Source organism: Hibiscus syriacus, unplaced genomic scaffold (assembly GCF_006381635.1).
Source record: "Hibiscus syriacus cultivar Baekdansim isolate YM2019G1 unplaced genomic scaffold, ASM638163v2 tig00116971_pilon, whole genome shotgun sequence".
Lineage (NCBI taxonomy): Eukaryota > Viridiplantae > Streptophyta > Magnoliopsida > Malvales > Malvaceae > Hibiscus > Hibiscus syriacus.
This window is the reverse complement of record NW_024063495.1, coordinates 397,732-414,997: the sequence shown is the minus strand read 5'-3', so window position 1 is coordinate 414,997 and position 17,266 is coordinate 397,732.

Below are 17,266 nucleotides of genomic sequence, written 5' to 3'. Positions count from 1 at the left end.
TGGGTGGTATAGAAGCTATGTGACACTTCGGTGCATAGTATACGTAACACTTTGATGCAAATTCTATGCGACAGTTTTGACTGCAATTACAATGCACAACCTCAAAGTAGTCACATACCTTGAGTTCTCAGTGATATATGTTAGGCTATTTAAACAAATTAATATGAATTGAATAGTGCATAACAATATTTGTTATTTTTATGAAATGTATCTTGTTTTCCGTATTCAATATTTCTCCTGAAATATTTAAACAAATGTTTTAATGTTTTATTATGCTCATTTATACCTCACTAAGTCAAAGACTTAGCGCGTGAGTGTTTTTACACGTAACTTCAAAGAAGTCAACAGAGTAAAGCTAGGTCAGGACAACATACCCTCTGAAGAAGATCAGATCAGACCGATTTGAACAATATGTGATTTTGATATTTTGAAATTTTGTTGGCATGTACTACAAATGTTTAAATCACAAATGCTCTAATCTGTTTTGTAACTATACTAATTAGAGTTTATGTAAGTATATTAAATATGTTTTTCATTTTATAATATTAATTTTGATATTAACTCGTGTTAATGAGGGCTTTGTCACTAAAATGAAGGCAAAAAGTCAAATTTTAGTCAGATTTTTAAAGAGTCAAAGCATAGAAAAGTCAATATGACACCTCATATTCGTATCTAGGTTAAATACGAGTCAGGTACGGGTCGTGGTGTGACATTTTTTGGTATCAGAGCTACAGTTTAATCGATTTTGGGCTCAATCCAATGTAATTTATGTTTTAAAAGGTGTATATGCCAACGAAATATAAAAAATCTCTGATATGATAATGTAATAAGTATGATGTCTTTGTAATATAGTTAAGTGATTATATCTTAATAGATGTCAAACTACGAAGAGTCCCGAAATGAAGCAGGAGATGGAGATAATGAGGGTAGTAGCAATTCACCTTCCTCAGCTATGCAAGGTAAAGAATAGGCACCTCAAAGAGTGCATGTGCAAGATCAGAGAGCATTCTTCCGGATGTTGGACACGATTTTGACACGTTCCCAACCGTCTACTTCCCCTGCTCCTAGGATGAATGTTTCTAAGGAGCTAAAAAGTTTAGGAGCACCCGAGTTTAAGGGATAAGCTGAGGTCTCTTTTTTTGCGGATCTTTAGCTAAATGACACGAAAATTATGCTTGATAGTCTCCATTATTCTAAAATGGAGAAGCTGGATGGAATAGTCTCACTGCTACGAGGTGAAGCACATGTATGGTGGACTAATGTGACGATGAGAGTGCCTAGTGATCAAGTGATATGGCCATTCTTTCTGGAAGAGTTCAAGAACAAAAATATCGGTCATCAGTTCATTAGACAAATGAAGCAGGAATTCATTAATTTGAAGAAAGGGGGTTGCACTGTGTATGAGTTTAATAAATTGAGTAGATTACACCTGAATTGGTCCCGAATGAGAAAGATTCTTGTGATTGGTTCGTGGAGGGTTTGTGCCCTAGATTGAAGGAGTTGTTAATAGCGTTGAACCTTTCTACGTTTCAAGAGGTAGTGAATCATGCTAAAGCCTTAGAGAGAGCACAAAATGAAATATTCGGGGAATAAAATACCCAGTTGGCCAAGAGACCGGGTGCCTCGTCGAGTGCATCATAATCGAAGAGAAGTTATGGTTCGGGTTTTCGACCTCAAGCTAGATCTAAGTCAGCTGTATCCTCAGATAAAGTATCAAATCCTGTGACAACTAGGTAGACTCAATCAGCTGAATCAGGAGCTGGAAGGCCAAGTCAATGTCAACATTGTGCCAGAAATCATGGTGGTGTATGTCGAGTGGTCTCCGGAGCATGTTTTAGATGAGAGACACTAGAAATTTTATCCGGGATTGTCCGTTATTGACTGGAGAGCCTACACAATAAGAGAGATCCACTACTGTATCTCAGAGAGGTATAGGATGAGGCAGGGGAAGGAATCAGTCTAAAATGACCACTTAACCTAAAGTGCACGCGACTGCTCGGGTATACAACATTAAGATTGATGAAGATCGTGATGATCTAGATATCATTGCAGGTATTTTCCAATTAATTGATAAACCTGTTTTGGTATTGATTGACCCGTGATCAACTCATTCCTATATCAGTAGTAAACTAGAGATTGATCAGGAGATTTGGGAATCCAGTTAGAAGCTACAAGTAGTGATGCGATTGCGACTAACTTATAAGGGCATAGTGATCGGGTGAACCATATTTGTCGAGGGTATTCAGGGAATTGAAATCCCTGCTAATTTGATAGAATTACCCTTTGATGTGTTCGAGGTTATATTGAGAATGTATTGGTTGTATCGTTACTATACTAATGTTGACTGTCGATTAAATCGGGTAATTTTGAGAAGTTCTGATGGATCAAAGATAATTGTGGTTAGCGAGATAATTAATCCATTATATAATGTTATATCGGTAATATCAGCTAAGAAGCTAATGTTGCAAGGATGTAAAGCTTTTATAGCCAATAAGATTGCTACCCAAGCCTCAGAGATGAGATTAGAGGACATTTCGACGGTCAGAGAATTTCCAGATGTGTTTCCAAATGAATTACCGGGATTACCTCCAGATAGAGAGATTGAATTTCAAATTAAGGTAATGCCTGGAACGACATAAATTTCGATGGCTCCTTATAGAATGGCCCCGAAGGAACTGAGGGAGTTAAAGGCTCAGTTGCAAGAGTTATTGGATAAAGGATTCATCAGACCCAGTGTATCACCTTAGGGTACGCCAGTGCTATTTTTAAAGAATAAAAATAGTTCGATGCGTCTATGTATTGATTATCGACAGCCCAATAAAGTGACAATAAAGAATAAGTATCCCCTCCCGAGAATCAACGATTTATTTGATCAACTCAAGGGAGCTTCGGTGTTCTCCAAAATCGATTTGCACTCTAACTATCACCAGCTGAAGATACAAGAAGAGGATATTCCAAAAATGAATTTTAGGACTCGATATGGCCATTATGAGTTTGTGATAATGTCGTTTGGATTAACTAATGCACCGACAACGTTTATGGATCTTATGAATAGGGTATTCCAACCATACCTCGATCAGTTCATTTTTGTCTTCATTGATGATATCTCAATTTTTTCAAAGATGAATGAAGAACATGATTCCCATATTCGAGTGATTCTTCAGATACTTCGAGATAAGAAGCTTTATGTAAGTTGTCTATATGTGAGTTTTGGTTACCTGAAGTGGCATTCCTTGGACATATAGTATCTGAAGAGGGGATTCGGGTGGATCCTCAGAAGATTAAAACTATTATAGATTGGGAAGTTCCAAGAAATGTTTCTGAAGTACGAAGTTTATTGGGATTAGTTGGATATTGTCGAAGGTTTGTAAAGGACTTTTCGATGATTTCCTCCCCTTTAACAAAGCTGTTGAGGAAATATATGCCATTCATTTGGACGGATAAATGTCAAGAGAGTTTTGAATCCTTAAAGAAGGTTCGGACTGTGGCTTCAGTGCTAGTACAACCAGAATCGAGCAAGGACTATAAATTTATAGTGACGTTTATCATAATGGTCTGGGATGTGTTTTGATTCAAGATGAAAAGGTGGTAGCCTATGCTTCGTGACAACTTAAGCCACATGAAAGGAATTATCCGACACATGATCTTGAGTTAGTAGTGGTGGTGTTTACACTGAAGATATGGCACCACTATTTATATGGTGAGCGATGTTATATTTACACTAATCACAAAAACTTAAAGTATTTGCTAACTCAAAAAGAGCTAAACTTGAGACAGAGGAGATGAATCGAGTTTCTTAAAGATTATGATGCAATCATAGACTATTACCCAGGGAAGGCTAATGTTGTAGCTGATGCACTTAGTCGAAAGACTTTTTCAGCTTTATGCATGTTAGATGCCCAATTATTTTTAAAAGACAGTGGTGCTCTGGTGGCTGAATTAAAGCTAAAGCCTTTATTGTTGGAGCGAATAAAGGAGTTGCAAAAGAGGGATGAAAAGTGTTTAGCAAGAATGGAACAAGTGGAAAAGAGTGAAATCAAAGACTTTGAAGTAAAGTCTGACGGAAGTTTATACTACAGAGACTGAGTTTATATTCCAAATGATGAAGAGTTGAAGAAAAATATATTTTTTGAAGCACATTGTAGCTTGTTGACTATGCATCCAAGAGGGAACAAGATGTATCAAGATTTAAAAGGTCGATACTGGTGGCTAGATATGAAAAGAGCTATCACAGAGTTTGTTGCAAAGTGCTTAACCTGTCAACAAGTAAAAGCTGAGCATCAAGTACTTTCAAGACTTTTACAACCAATATTTATTCCTCAAAGGAAATTGGAGAAAGTTCGATGGATTTAATAACGGGACTACCATTTACACTAAATAAAAAGGATTATATTTTGGTGATAGTTGATATATTGACGAAGACAACACATTTTATTCCTGTACGAACTAATTATTTGATAAATAAATATTATGAATTATATATCAAGGAGATTGTTTGACTTCATGAAGTGTCGAGTTCAATAGTATTTGACAGAGATCCAAGGTTCACGTGAAGGTTTTGAAAGTCTTTACATGAAGCCTTGGGTACTCGATTGAACTTTAACACATCTTTTCACCCACTGAAAGATGGTTAATCTGAACGGACTATCCATGTTTTGGAAGATATGCTATGGGCGTGTGTGATTGATTTCAATGGATCTTGGGAGAAGTATTTTCCACTCGCAGAGTTTGCGTACAATAATATTTATCAATCGAGCATTAAAATGGAATCGTATGAGGCATTGTATGGAAGAAAATGTAGAACACTGCTTAATTGGTACGAATTAAAAGATCGGGACGTTCTTGGTCCTGATTTGATTAAAGAAGTAGAAGAAAAGGTCCAAGTGATCCAGCATAACCTTAAAGTGGCAGCAGACAGACAAAAGTCCTAAATAAATTTGAAAAAAAGGAGATTGAGTATCAAGTAGAAGATAAAGTGTTTTTGAAAAGTCTCTCCTTGGAAGAAAGTGCTTCATTTTGGTCGAAAGGGAAAGCTCAGTCCTAGATTTATTGGCCCGTATGAGATTATAAAGAGAGTGGGACCACTGGTATATCAGTTAGTATTGTGTTGCGTGTTGTGAGTACTATAAAATTATACACAAATAATGTGCAAGTATATATAATAACTCAAGTAATAAAGTGATGAGTAAGTATTGTCTCCTCAGGGATTGGTGGAAATCAGAAAGTTTAACCAAAGCAAAGCACACTACTCTATCTAAGTATAGTTAGTGATAATATGTACTAATGGAGAATGTCACGACAATGAAAAGTGTATGTTGGTGGATATGGATTGATAGTTTAATGGGGTAGCAAAATGGAAATGTAGTGGCAAGAGCATATTATAATGTTGAAAATGATATATATGTCAAGGCAATTAAAATGGTAAAAAAAGTAAATAAATGATAGTTTGATAATCCTCACACAACAAGCCTCCACGGGAATGAATGATAGAGATTGATTTAAGGATGCTTGAGATATAAGTTTTAGCATCCTTAAATTTATCCAGTATTTACTTGCTCGATAGGGTTTGTTAAAAATTCTCCCGCTATCTCTAGTCAAAGGAACCTAATAGAATAAAATGTCATGACATCTCATCTCAGTCTCAACTATGGTAGCCTACGTTATTGATAAAAACTACCCTTCTTAGTCATTGAAATCCTATCTTAGTCTCCCTCAAGCACTAAGGGATTAGGATTTAGTATTAATAGGCTGATTTTAAGCTTAAGAAAATACTACACCCTATTGCTTATGTGGATCTTTATTGTGTTTCTCTCGAATACTACAAGTAATAATAACTAAGTTTCTCTCGAACACCTAGCCTTCATCTAAGTAATGGACACTCTCATGCCTCCTACAAACATAGAAGATGAAGTATTCATAAGTAAAACCAGTAAATAGAAAAGATAAATTTAATTTAACATTAAAATAATATGAAACATCCATAAAATCAACCCCACCAAATAAGGTTAGTTCATGGTGGGTTTTGAATCATCCATGAAACAAAACATGAAATTCATTTATTCCAACAACCCAATATCAAATGGAAAATGACAACAAAGGGAAAGGAAGAAGAAGCCATCGACGCGCGCAACTTGAGCTCTCTTCAACCACCACGACTCGCCTTAGCTTGCTAGCTCCTCTCGGACACCTAGCTCGCCACTCCTTGGAGCTCTTGTGATGTCCTTTTATAAAAATATCTTTTTGTCCTTTTATGCGCCAGAAATGCCAAGACATTTCAATTTGCTTCAGCAAAGTGTGATGTCACGACATTCCTTCCCAGTGCAACCTTTTCTTGCTATTTCTTGCACAACATAAACAATCACACATTTCCCTCATACATCACCTTTACAAGATAAAATAGCAATACCATGAGTAATGAAACTATATGCAACTACATGATCCTAAAATGACTAAAATGAGCTTTTAAACAAACAATAACTTAAGTGAAAAAGGCCTTAAAAGTATCCTTTTTAGGGAGTTATCACACCTCAAAACTTAAGCTATTGCTTGTCCTCAAGCAATGGATAACACTTAACATAAACAAAATGTCATGGCAATGTTCAGTAGCAAAACAATCAAGGCAAAAAAATGGGATTTCAACCCTAAGAAAAACTAGGCTTCATCATGCTAGACATATTAAGCATTCAAGTAATTTTCCCTAGGTCAAAAGTCTTTGTGGTAGTGTGTGTGTGTGATTGTATCTAATCTATACTTAACGAATTTAGGCAATTTCTAATTGAGTTCCCTAGTTTTGCCACGGCATTTACTCATTTTTAAGCACATTTATACTCCCTTTTCACTTAATACACATTTTTTAAGCTGATACGAAGGGAGTCAGCTCATCATACCTACCATCCCACACTTCAGGTGAAAGGAGCACACCTTTCACACTCAAGCTAGTCAGGTAGAGTCATCCCTTGACTACTTTCATTCACGTGTATGTGTGTGGCTGCCATTTATTAAAGAGAGTTTCAGACAATGCCACGGCAAAGAGAAGTGTCCTTCTACAGCTATGCCGAAGCATTTATTCATGATTAAACATAATTTAGACATAAGCGAGTTCTTAAACATTGGTTTATCATTTAAGCATAATACTATATTTTAATGCCAAGGATACCCAGAGTTCTTTCATAAAAACTTCATAAGTTCCTTAAGTATAGAGAACATACAAATCGTGTAAAATTTATTCACAAAGCATCAAGCCTTAGAGTCATTTCTATTATTCTCAATAGTCATTTACATTCAATTTCTAGCCTAACAAGTTTATCATCATTGGGTATCACCAAAACATTTTTTTTCTAACTATCTTACTAATTACTGATTCCATGGCATAACGTTTTGTTAATAATATCATGTATATATTCTACAAAGAATAATACCTCCCCCAAACTTAAGGGAATCATTGTCCTCAATGCTTAAAGAGAACTAACTAAAAAAGTAAAACTATATGCTATGCAATGAAATGAAAAATAAATGCAAATGGCTACAAATGGAGGTACCTTATGTTTTATGTGGTGGTGTTGTCGTGGAGGTGCTGACAGCTCCTCGTCTTGTACGCTTGCGAAGTGGTGTAGGGATGAAATCTGAAGATGTAGAATAGTAATGAGAGATGTTGATGCGTCTAACCGATGTCTTTATATGATGGCTGTTGTGTCGTGCAGTAGAAGGTTCAGGTGCAGGAACTGGACTAGGGTTCTATCAGCTGGAATAATAGGTCAGTCTGGAGTCAAGGATCGGGGAGGGATTGAAATCGGTTTATCAACATGAAGATGAACTTCATCTGGTTCTAGAGATGCCTCGGCATTGAATGATGATAGAATTTTATCTGGAAAACCAGGAAAATTCTGTTGCACATTGGGAAGTATTTCCTGAAACATAGTTTTCACCACAATATCTCTGTGTTTCACATAACCAAATAATTTTTTTTATCACAACGCAAAATATGTAACTGAGTATGGGTTTGCATGGCAACTTCTTCAAGGGCAAGCATTATTGCCTTGACACTAGATTGTACATCACCTGCATACTTTTCATTAATAAGGGCCTTAGATTTTGAGTTTTTAAAACCCAACAATAATGGTAATCGGGCCCTAGTAATACCAAAAAATCTAGATAAAATTTCATCAAAAGAATTCTCATATACCTTTTTCTTACGATACAAAGCAGTAATCAGCTTTGGAAAAACTAAAGCACTACCTTTTTTACCTAAGCATTCATGCACTTGTTGAACAATAATCCTACCCACGCCAATAGAATGGGTTACCATAATAGAATGTAAGAGAATTAACGGGGGAGAGATACCAACGTATTATCGGTTGTTGGCATTAACTTGTGCTTCATGAAATGGTTCCACAGTTTGGAACACGGTTGGAGGTGTTCACGGTTAACTGATTAACTGCTGGTTTGGCGGCCGTTCCAAGAGGTATTTGAAAAAACAAATCCTCCAAAACTCCATCGTAAGTTGCACTGTCGGCATCGTTCTCAAACTTTGCATGTTGGTCCTCAACACCCTGGAAATGAAAATAACGATTAATGGTAGTTGGTGTAAATCGCATATACTTACGTCGCACAAAAATATCATGCTGGTTCGGTTTGGAAATATTAGCATAAATCTCTTTCACCAACGATGCATTCACTAAACCAGGGTGTCTTGTAAACTTGTGCCACTTGTGTGGAATGACTATATCTATTACATCTGGTCTAAAACTGCCATCCTCTTTATCTGTAAAGATGAACCCTAACTCAAATAAGAGCTTCCTATTTTTGAAGTTTTGAAACCTTGCTTTTGCTTCATTGTTTTCAAACAGTTGAGTAATAGGAGCTTTTGCCTCAGTAGGTCTCCTATGCACCATTCTTGCAGTATTTTGAAGAAAGAAAATGAAAAAGGATTGAGATTTATGCGCTTGAAAAGCTTGAGGAGTTTTGGCTACGGAGGAAAATGAGGGAAGAAGGAAATGTAAGTAAAAATTAAAATAGTGAAAAAGATGGAGTGAGTGGACGGTTTAAAAGAAATGAGTGGATGGGGTAAATGGGTAGGTAGGAAAAAAAAGTGAAGTGTAAAATTAAATATGATGTAACAAGACAATGGAGAGAGAAAAGTAAAAATAAGGAAATAAAGGAAAAGAAAATAATAAATCAAAAAGAATATTCGCCTTTTAATTTCTTTGTCTTTTCCTCCCTTGATAACCGCTCCATGCATGACTGTAGTACTATGGGTCCCCTACAAAACAAACTAGAATTATATAAAAAATAAAATAAAAATAAAGGAAAGAATAAATTTATTATTTATGCACAGTCAAAAAAATTTAATGTCGTGGCATTGAAATTTGGTTTTTAGTTGGACACACTTCAGCATCGTGCAAGTACAACACTGTCTTGTCACGCAGAGGTAGAACTCCATTGTAAGCTTTCAGACGCTGGCCATTGACTTTGAAGATAGTCCCATCATCTATATTCTTGATGTCAACGGCTCCATGGAGACAAACATAATGCACCTCAAATGGTCCTGACCATATAGATTTAAGCTTCTCAGGAAAAAGTTTAAGTCTAGAGTTATAAAGCAATACTCGCTGGCCATCATAAAAATGTCATGGCATCAACTTTTGGTCATGCCACTTCTTGGATTTCTCGTTGTATATCCGTGAATTTTCATATGATTGTGTTCTAAACTCTTCCATTTCATTAAGTTCCAGTAATCTCTGCTCCCCAGCTAACTGATCATCAAAATTCAATCGCTTAATAGCCCAATACGCCTTATGTTTGTGTTCTACTGGGAGATGAAAGGCCTTCCCATACACCAGCTTGAATGGTGACATGCCTAGAGGAGTTTTGAACACTGTTCTATACACCCAGAGTGCTTCATCTAACTTTGGTGACCAATCCTTCCGCCTTGGGTTCACCACTTTTTCTAAAATCTGCTTGATCTCACGATTGAATATCTCAGCTTGACCATTTGTCTGTGGATGATATGTCGTGACAATCTTATCACGAACTCCATATCTCCTTAGTGCCTTGGAAATCAAATTGTTATCGAAGTGAGTTCCCTCATCATTAATGATGGCTCGAGGTACTCCAAACTAAGTGAAAATATTCTTGTGCAAAAACTTGAGTACGGTTTTAGAGTCATTCCTTGATGTTGTTATTGCTTCTACCCACTTGGATACATAATCCATAATAAGCAAGATGTATAAATCTCCTCCGAAAGATGAGAATGGTCCCATGAAATCGATGCCCCAAACATCAAACAACTATATTTCCAAAATACCTTGTAGTGGTATTTCGTGACGCCTGGATATGTTTCCACCGCGTTGGCATCGATCACAAGATTTATAAAATGTCTGAGCATCTCTGAACAGATTTCGCCAATAAAAGCCTAATTATAGGACCTTGGTAGCAGTCCTTGCTCCTTCAAAATTGCCTCCGCTTGGGGCCGAGTGACAATGGTATAGAATGTCGCACTGTTCCTCTTCAGGTACACATCGTCTAATGAGCTGATCAACACAATGCATAAACAAATATGGCTCGTCCCAAAAAAATACCTTGCATCGTGCTTGAATTTCTTTTTACCCTGACTGTTCAAATCAAAAGGCAGTATTCCACTAACAATAAAATTAACAAGGTCAGCATACCACGAGATTGTCGTGGCATATAAAATTTTCTCATTAGAAAATTCCTCTTGAATGTCTATAGTGTCATGGCATTCAGAATTGTTCTCTAGACTAGATAAATGATCAGCAACTTGGTTCTCAATACCTTTTCTATCTACAACCTCTAAGTTAAATTCTTGTAAAAGTAAGATCCACCTAATAAGTCTAGGCTTTGTATCCTTTTTATTCACTAAGTATTTTATAGCTGAGTGATCAGCGAGAACAATAACTTTAGTGCCTATTAGGTATGGTATAATTTATCAAAAGCAAATACCACGGCAAGTAATTCTTTCTTAGTGGTGGTGTAGTTCAATTGTGCTTCATTCAAGGTACGACTAAATTAATATATAACATGAAAAAGTTTACCTCAGCGTTGCCCAAAACAATTCCTACTGCATAATTGCTTGCATCACACATCAGCTCGAATGGTGATGTCCAATCGGGAGGACCTATAATAGGTGCTGAGATCAATCATTGTTTTAGCTCAGTGAATGTACCGAGATATAATTCATCAAACACAAAGGGCTGTTTTTGTTGATAAATCTTCTATAAAATCTAGTGTGTCCAAGGAAACTCCTTATACCCTTGACCGAAGTTGGTGGTGGCAATTTTTCAATTACTTCAATTTTCGCTTTATCTACCTCAATTCCCTTGTGATATATTTTGTGGCCCAACACAATTCCTTCAATCACCATGAAGTGATATTCTTCCCAATTCAAAACCAAATCAGCTTCCTCGCTTTCTTTGAGAACTTGTGCCAAATTCATCAAAATTCAAAGGTTTAAAATTCATACCTGATCTAGCTGGTAGTAAGCTAGATCGCTCCTCCAAAATTGGGAAGTTGTTATACTCTTCTAAGCTTTCATAATCTATCAAATATTCCTTATCTGCTAGCTGAATAAAATTGTTCTGGCAAAGCTGTTCAATTTATTCTTCAATTACTGAGTTTAATTCATAAATGTCTTGACATTCTTCAGTGTCATCAATATACTTGAGAGGACAAAACACATTGACAGTCACACACTGATCAGCCACTCTCATGGTGAGTTCACCTTTTTCATAATCTATCAAAATACGACCAGTGGCTAGGAAAAGTATTCCCATAATGATATGTGCCTTGCCATCAACTTCACAATTCAGAATTAGGAAGTCGACAGGAAACACAAATTTATCCACCCTTACTATGACATCCTCAACTCTCCCTTCAGGTTTAACTTGGGACGGTCGACAAGTTGTAAAATAATCGATGTGGGTTTTGCATCTCCTATGCCAAGCTTCAAGAATATATATTTCGGTATTAAGTTCACACCTGAACCAAGATCACATAGTGTTTTCCAATGAAATTAGCTCCTATAGAACAAGGAATAATGAAGCTTCTTGGATCATTTTGTTTTGGTGGCAACTTACTCAATGAAGAACAACATTCCGTTGTCGTGGAAACTGTCTCATACGTATCTACTTTCCTCTTCTTGGTACAAATTTCCTTAAGAAATTTGGCATACGTCGACATTTGTTTAATAGCTTCCAAGAGAGGTACGTTAATATGGAGCTCATCAAGAATCTCCACAAACTTCTTGAACTGAACTTCATCATTATGCTTCTTCAATCTTTGTGGGAAGGGTTGTAAGGGTCTAGCTTCCTTAATGTAGGAGTAGGAATTGCTTTCGCCTTGGCATCAGAATTTTGTGCCTCGGTAGGCTCACTAGTAGAACCCTCCTCCTTGTTCTTCTCATATTTGACATCATGTAATTCAACTTCACCCTTTTTAGTAGTGGGGGTAGAATCATCATGTTGTGTCCCACCAACCTTGACTTGTTGGTTAATTTGTGTTCCACTCCTAAGAGTTAACACGTTACAATGCCTTTTTCCCTATGTTTTAGTGACTTTATTGTCACTTGGCAAACGTCCTTGCTGATGCTCTTGTAATACCGCATCAATCTAACCCACTTGACCTTCCAAATCTCTGAAAGATGAGCTATGGCTTTGAAGTAAGGCACCTTGACTATAAAGTAAAGCTCATTGATTCTTAATTGAAGTAGAATGGTCTTGCAACATTATCTTCGTGCTAAATATGAAATCTTGGATTGTAGCTTCCAATGAACTAATGCTTGCTGAATATGAAGCTCCTTTGTTGGTATTATGCCATGGCATAGCATTTTGGTAGCCTTGAGATTCATTGTGATTCTGCTGCCGAGTGGATTTACTAGCATTGTGGGCTCCCTTATTCCCCCATGAGAAATTGGGATGCTGACGCCATCTTGCATTATAAGTGTTAGAATAATGATTATTATTGCCTCGAATTGAAATTACCTACGAAGTTGATGGACTCATGCTTGGTCGGGCATTGACTCTCGTGATGATAGCCTGGACATAACAAACATGCCAAGCTAGTTGCTTTCACTTCCTTCAGATCAGTGGAGCATTGTAAATTTTTCAGTATATTAGTGATAGCTGAGCAGACATCGAATCCTTGGTATCTAATTCAAATGTTCCAGGTTTTTTTCTCCCACTCACAAGCCTTGAGGAAGGAAATTAATAGTCATAATTGGAAGTTCTATCCAAAATAGAAAATGCCTTAGTAGGTGATTTATCCAGCAATGTCCCATTTTTTGAGGCATCCAACATCATCCTCGTGGGTGTATTGACTCCATTATAAAGCATAACTACTTGATTCCAATCGTGAAAACCATGATTTGAACACTTTCAAAGCAAAATCTTGTAACGATCCCAACATAAATACATAGATTCATCGTCACCCTGGCGAAAGGATGCTATGTCATTCCTTAGATGAGTATTCATGTTCGATGGGTTATGCTGCAATAAGAAACTCTTGCAAAGATCGACCCATGATTTTATTTAACCAGATGGAATGCCACTCAACCAAGCCCTTGCTCGGTCAGGCAAAGAATATGGAAACAACATTAATTTCAGCACATCCTCGTGCACTCCTTCTTGGTTGAAAGAATCACATACCTCCAAAAAATTTTAAATATACTACCTAGCATCTTCAGTTGGCATGCCCCCCAACTGCCCTATAGAATTCAACATATTAAACATAATTGGTTTAAGCTCGAAATGTGCATCTTGAATTTCAGGTGCCATAATTTTAAGATTCAAATCATCTAGTATCGGATTTAAATGATCACGAATAACACGAGGCCTATCAGCAGGTCCAATATATTGTAATGCCTCGGGCATTTTGAATTCTGTCATCTTGACCAATGCCCTGATTTCCAATTTGATACATATTTTCTCGAGCACGTTGAACACGACTCCTTTGTCTAAAGAGTCTTTCAATCTCAGGTTCTATCGGTTCCAATGGCTCTTCAAAATGTCTTCTAGGCATACAATAAATAAACCTAAAAAAGAATAAAGAAAAAATATTAAGTAGACTAACAAAAATAAAGTAGCAAAAATAAAATGATCTAGCAAAACTAATTAACTTCACGTTGCCAATCCCCGACAACAGTACCAAAAACTTGTTGCATGTTGTGAGTACTATAAAATTATACGCAAATAATATGCAAGTATACACAATCGGTCAAGTAATAAAGTGATGAGTGAGTATTGTCTCCACAGGGAATGGTGGAAATTACAAAGTTTAACCAAAGCAAAGCACTACTCTATCTAAGTATAGTTAGTGATAATATATATACTAATGGAGAATGTCACTGTAATGAAAAGAGTATGTTGGTGGATATGGATTGATAGTTTAATGGGGTAGTAAAATGAAAATGTAGTGATAAGAGCATATTATAATGTTGAAAACGATAAAGATGTCATGGCAATGAAAAATGGTAAAAACAGTAAATAAATGATAGTTTGATATTCCTCACACAACAAGCTTCCATGTGAATGAATGGTAGGGATTGATTTAAGGATGCTAAAACTTATATCTCAAGTAGATTTAATCTATCCAATCTTTACTTGCTCATCAAGGTTTGCTGAAAATGCTCATGTTATCTCTAGTTAAAGGAACCTAATAGAATAGAATGCCATGGCATCTCCTCTCAGTCTCAACTATGGCAGCCTACACTATTGATAAAAACTACCCCTTTTAGTCATTGAAATCCTATATTAGTCTCTCTTAAGAACAAAGAGATAATAGGACGATTCTAAGCTTAAGAAAATACTACACCCCATTGCTTATGTGGATCTTTATTGTGTTTCTCTCAAATACTAAAAGTAATGACTAAGTTTCTCTCGAACACCTATACTTCATCTAAGTAATGTACACTCTCATGCCTCCTACAAACTTAGAAGATGAAGTATTCATAAGCAAAACAAGTAAATGCAAAAGATAAATTTAATCTACCATTAAAATAATATTAAACATCCATAAATCAACCACACCAAATAAGGTTAGTTCATGGCGGGGTTCGAATCATCCATGAAACAAAACATGAAATTCATCTGTTCCATAAACTCAAAATCAAATGGAAAATAACAGCAAAGAGGAAGGGAGAAGAAGTCTTGTACGCACGAAGCCGGAGCTCTCCTCAACCACCACGACTCGCCTTAGCTTGCTAGCTCCTCTCGGATGCCTAGCTCACCTCTCCTTAGAGACCCTTAATGGAGGAACACCAGTAGAGAATGGAAGGAAGGATACAGAGTTCATCTGTTCCATAAACTCAAAATCAATGGAAATAACAGCAAAGAGGAAGGGAGAAGAAGTCTTGTACGCACGAAGCCGGAGCTCTCCTCAACCACCACGACTCGCCTTAGCTTGCTAGCTCCTCTCGGATGCCTAGCTCACCTCTCCTTAGAGACCCTTAATGGAGGAACACCAGTAGAGAATGGAAGGAAGGATACAGAGAAAAAGGTGAAGAAAATCTAGCTGAATATGGTCAAATCTCTCTCCTCTTCTCTTTAATATGTGGTGTATATAAAAAATATAATATCCAAGGGTAATAATGGGCTTTAGCATTCCAATTACCCATCATACCCCTAGAATCACTCCTTGGGTGTGAATCTTATCCTTCCAGGTGGCAATGGTCCCTCGCAGGTAGTTATAAACATCAGACACATGTCTTGTCAGCTGTCCTTTAACAAAAATATCTTTTTATCCTTTTTTGTGCCATAAATGCCAAGGCATTTCAATCTGCTTCAGCAACATGTGATGTCACGGCATTCCTTCCCAGTGCAACCTTTTGCTTGTTATTTCATGCACAATATAAACAACCACACTTTTCCCTCGTAAAACACCTTTACAAGATAAAATATCAATACCACCACTAATTCGACTATATAAATATACATGATCCTAAAATGAATAAAAGAAGCTTTTAACAAACAATAACTTAAGTTAAAAGGCCTTGAAAATAGCCTTTTTAGGAAGTTATCACATTGCCACCAGAAATAAAGAAGATCCACAATGTTTTTCATGTTTCAATACTCAGAATATATCGATCAGATCATTCTCATATCATAGCACCAAAAGAGATAGAAGTCCAATATGACCTGACCTATGAGGAAGAACCAGTGTATATTTTAGCACATGAAGTCGAACAACTAAGGAACAAGATGATTCTATTAGTTAAAGTTCTTTGAAGAAATAAAAAGTTAAAGAGGTGATATAGGAGAGTAAAGAGGACATGAGAAGTCAATTTCCTCATCTCTTTGTGCAGTGAAAATTCGAGGATAAATTTTCTTAAGGGGGAGAATTGTAATACCCCAAACATCGAGTCAGTGACTAAAGTGTAAGAATTCAAAATTTAATGGTTTGATTTTGATAAAATTAAATGTTTAAGGATTGATTTGGAATTTTTGTTTAGGATATATTATCAAAGATTGAATGATGGAAGGGAAAAATTATCTTTTGGCATGAAATGAATTTAAAATTTATTTTAATGTTATTATAACATGTGAGGAAAATAAGAAAAGGAAAGGAAAAGCCTAGAACTTCTCTTCTTCTTTTCCACCGTGAACATCATTTCTAAGATGAATAATCTTGAATTTGGTGGTTTCTTGACTTTTTGAATTGGGTTTGAGCTTTTGGTTTGTATAGAAGCTTCAGAAAGCTTAAAGTTGATTAGATGCTATGGGATTGATGAGTTAATGGTGATTTGGTAAAAAGGGTTTTTAAGGGAGTTGATGAAAATTGATTAGTAGTTTGATTTTAAAGATATATTTGACTTGTCAAAGGTTTGAATAAGGTGTTTGAGGTATTAGAAAGGATTGGGAACATGTTTGAAGAATGTATGTAATTTTTAGTTTTAAGGGTTCTAGTGAACATTTTGGATGTTAAAGGGAATTTAATTGATGTAAGTTGGTTGTGATAAGTTTTATTGAGTTTAAGGGCATTAATGGAGTTAGAAGTATGAGATTTAGGTGAGTTTTGGGTCAAATTTGAAATGAAATAAGTGAATTTTGGGCAAGGGCATCGTACTGGATGAACATTACCGATACTATGAGGTTAAATGAAGGGAAATTGTGAGAATCAAATGAAGAATATCTATGCTAAAGGGGTAGTATCGATACTAGGGGTATTGATACCAATAGTAAGGTACTGATACTGTAATTGAAGAGGAAATTCTAGAATGCAATTTGGGTATTGATACTAAGGTAGGTATCGGTACCAT